The sequence below is a fragment of the Frankliniella occidentalis genome, unplaced genomic scaffold, assembly GCF_000697945.3.
Source record: "Frankliniella occidentalis isolate FOCC.00 unplaced genomic scaffold, Focc_3.1 Scaffold28, whole genome shotgun sequence".
Lineage (NCBI taxonomy): Eukaryota > Metazoa > Arthropoda > Insecta > Thysanoptera > Thripidae > Frankliniella > Frankliniella occidentalis.
Window position 1 is genome coordinate 2,160,706 of NW_026267158.1, and position 4,433 is coordinate 2,165,138.

The window sequence follows — 4,433 nt, forward strand, 5'->3', positions numbered from 1 at the left end:
GGGGGGGGATAATACAGACTGGAAACGTCGCGTCCGTCCTGATTGACGGCGTGATGCATGCACTCGTGTTCGTCGTCTGGGTCTCCTCCACCGAGCTCGCCCTTCAGTCTCGCCCTCGATCACCATGCCTGGGATCACGCCACCGAGCCTCCTGCTCGCATTCCTCTCTCTCACATTCAGCCAGCCCATCCGTCTCAGCTTTTCTCCCTCATTCTCTGCTTCCTCCTCTCCTTCGCTTTTGTTCTCCCCGTTCTTCTCCTCCCGCCCGGGTCGGGCTGCTCCCCCCTCACAATGGCACAAAGAAGCTGCTCGAGAGCGGCTCGGTGTCTCGCAGGTCTGGGCCGGGCGGGCGGAGGCGGCCCGGCGGCGTCAGTACAGGGGGGATAGCAAACTCCACGTCCAACCGCCTCGTCAGCATTCCGTACGGAGGTTCACCCACAAAATACTCGCAAACGAACTGAAATTTGAATCCGCATTTTAAAAAGCTGCGACGAGGCAACATCATGTTAGTTGGGCACCACCCGAGGAATCCATCAGGAACTAAGCCGCCTGAAGGAGGTGGCAAATAATTTGCTGTACAAAACCCACACAGGGGTGGTTCATAGACCCATTCCTTTATTTTGCTTATACTGTACCGGATGCAGGCGTGCGGGCGGGTTGCATACTCACACGGGGCCATTAGGCGCTGTGGGGAGCGACGGTAGGCACGCCCGCCCGCACGCCTGCATGCGGTACAGTATAAGCAAAATAAAGGAAGGGGTCTGTGCACACACAGCTTATGAACATTTTAGACAGTCCCCTAAAGACTGTCTCTACCAGAAGGCAAAGTCTCGTTTATTCATAGCTTACTGAGTTCTGTGTACGTGCTCCGCTTACGCATTATTTTAAGGGTAACAGAATTATCGAACTTTTCGACTCTTTGTCTACTCTTGGTAGACAACTTTATGTAACCAGGGTATATACTCATCTGGATTACCTATAAGCCTCTTCTGGGTTGTTTAAAATAATAGAGCAGTACCCACGCGAAAACCACAGGTCTGCGGAGACCTTCGGTCTCAAAGTGGAAGAGGGACCCCGCCGATTTTCGAGTACGTAGAGCTGTAGATACTGCAAATGGAAATTAGTCTAGTCGACGAGTGTACAGTGGCTGTTCTGACGTCCGGCCTGTTCGAGGAGAGAGAGCGGAAGGGGGGGGGGGCACGAGGAAGAGGCCGTAAAAGCGTACGTTAAGAGGCGTCGCAGGTAGGTATAATGTAAGCAAACCCACTTAGGGCAGCTTTGCTTTCTTTGACCGGACACTAAAAGAGCTCCCAAAGATTTCTATGTGATACAAAATCAACCCCTTGCGCACTACATTGGGAGGGATAATTTTTCTATGTAGGTAGATGTGTCCTTCAGCACATCTCAATTAGATACAAATTTGCCTGTAAGGAGCTACAAGTTACTGAAACGAGGTCCAAATGATATATTTTGTCTATAACTTGGAGACATTTATGCTTTCCCATTTAGAGTTCAGTGACATCAGTGAAATTCGTTTTATTGGGGTAATGTAGTCGGTTCTTATTATCGACAGGATCTTACGCTCGCCCCATGTTGCTTTTTAATTGCCCTTTTATTGCTTTCTGACTCGTCCACTCTGTTAATGTATGCATGCCCATGTACTCTTTTATAAATGCGTACATGCCCGCACATTAAATCTGAACGGAATTTTACGCGTCTTTAGAAAGACGCGTTTTTCTGCACATCTCAACTGGATGCCGGTTAGACTACAGGAAGTGACGAATTAGCATATTTTTTCTGGGCAATAATTTTTTTAACCATCATTATGATGCAAATTCCTCACTTGCTAGATTCCAATCTTTTTGACTGTATAGCGTTGACACAAATTTGTATCCGGTTTCGATGTGCACAAGGACACCTAACCTACGTACAAAAATGTCCCTCCCCAGGTCATGCCTTTGTTTTACAAGGGTCCTGCATGCAAGGGATGTTCTCACTACTTGAAGACATGCCCAGATTCGGAACGACAACAGTGGTGACATTTTTCTGCGACACACTATGCAGTAGGCCTCGAGATGGGAGATGGGCAAGATCAGATGGTCCGCAAAGGCGGGCAGATAAGAACAGAACAAACGCTCGGCGTGGTGACGCCCGGGACCCGCCCTCACCACACGGCGCACTTTCCACCCTTCAGAACGCTTGTCGTTACGATCCACCAACCCAACGCCGATGCGAGGAGCAAGAATCCAACGCAGATGTATCTCCGTCGAGACTGTTACCGAGTTTCTGCACAACAAAATGATTTATGGGGGGAACACTGTACAGAAAGCTTATCAGGCGGCATGACATATTGCGCGGCGCGCTAGCTTTGTCGAAAAACAAGACTTAAAAACATATCGTCGCTTCAGCTGACCCTAACATTTCACTGATAAATAAATTCTTAAACTGCTTAACACTTCCGAAAATGGAACTATGAGAATTCCGCTCGCTTGTCTAGTTCAAAGCAGACATCGGCATATACGCACTTTGTCCGGCCTCCATCTACTGCGTACTAATTCCACATGGGGCGGAAAAGCGAAATGTGTTGAACTACAGTTTCAACGCAAGAAAATGTTAAAAGAAAATTGTTAATACTTGTACAAGTATAAGTACATTTCATAACAATGCAAGTAACTTCACGTTCATTGCGTTCCACAAGAAGGTGTATTAAGGCCCGTGAAAAACGAAACGTATATGTGCCATATAATTCCCATACACGTCCCGTATATGACCGGAAGATGCTGTATATGTTACATATACAGTGCCATATATGTGGACATATATGCTACCATATATGGGCTGCATTTACTATATATGGGAGAAATTCGCCGTATATGGGGGTAGTCTGCCGTATATGGGTCCATTTTGTGAACATATATGTCATCATATATGGGTTTGGGGCACGCATCTATGTCGGAAATTCGCCGTATATGGGAAGACATTGTTAGATATCAATAACGTCTAAAATTGGTAAATATCCGTTGACGTTGTCGTACGAAAACTCACTTTCAATACATATCGCAATGAGCACGAAATTTGGTCGACCGATCGTAATGCTCTAGCCTGATTTAACTTTAAGCCACAGTAATTAATATAACGACACATCGATTGAGATAGTTCTGATTTCCGCCGCTAGATGGCTCTCTAAGATAAAAAGAACATTTTACAGTCTTTTCTAACGTAAAATTACGTCAATGACAGTTTTGGTCACGATTTTAACTGTGACCCTTTTAGGAATGACCTCCCTGATGCTATGCACACTTGGATTTTAACAGGCACCATTCTGTGTCGTGAATAATCGTAATTGAATTTTATTCTCGCTGCTGATCAGAAACCGCGGTTTAATGACACCTAGGCGCCGTTTCCGTCCGTGCGTGACATATACACCACGTGCTTCGCAGCGAAGATGAAATTTTTGAAAAGTGTTGAATCAAGTCCGAACGGACTTGACGTCGCACTTCATTGGAGTTCTCACTCCAACTACCCATACTTGGTGAAAACGAATCACGATAGCCCTCCTCGGAGAACACTGTTACTTTTGAGCTTTTTGTTGCTACTTCACGTTCCCCAGCGAAGTACTTTCATTGACTGCACCCTAAATGCATCCACCAAGGTACGCAAACATTTGTCACTAAGGAACTTAAGGAAATATATGGCACTGACCACACGGCCCATATATGAGACAGATCATGAAATATATGTGCCATGCATGGCGTGGCGTTTATGGCCAATATATGGCCGTATGTGGCAATATATGGGATATATATGCACAAGTTATATGTCAAATATATGTTTGAGCGCGTCCGGACATACATGGCGCCATATACGTGCCGTATACAATTTTTTTTTCACGGGGGGCCGTCTGCAATGGGGGTGGAGTAGGGTTTAAAGTAGAGCAAGGGAACTGAGGGTAGGAAGCTGCCCCTCGCCAATGCCCCGCGAAGTGATATGTCCCGGTTTGTCACACCATCACACCGCAGGGGTGCTTCGCGGATGTCCTCGCGAATCACCCTCATCGCTCGCTATAGGCATTCGAGTTGTCGCGGAGAGTGACATATTATCACGGCGCTCAGCCGAACAGCAAAGCCCAATATCACCCGATTTTCACTCTACTTTTTACAATAGTGAACTTTCTCAAGCCCCCAAAAATTGTGCTACCACAATGAAAATGAAGTGTCATGTCGCATAACGTAAAAATTTGAGTGACAATCGGGTGAAATCGGGCTTTGCTGTTCGGTTTGCTGCCTGCTTCCCGACAGCACTCCCTTAAGCTGATGCAGCCTTGGTCACTCCCCACGCCCTACTCACGGTAAAAAAAGTTTCTTTTATTACCAGGTGTTTTCTTGGATTTCAAGAAACTATTGGTGACTTCAAGGAAGTTTCTTGAAAATGCG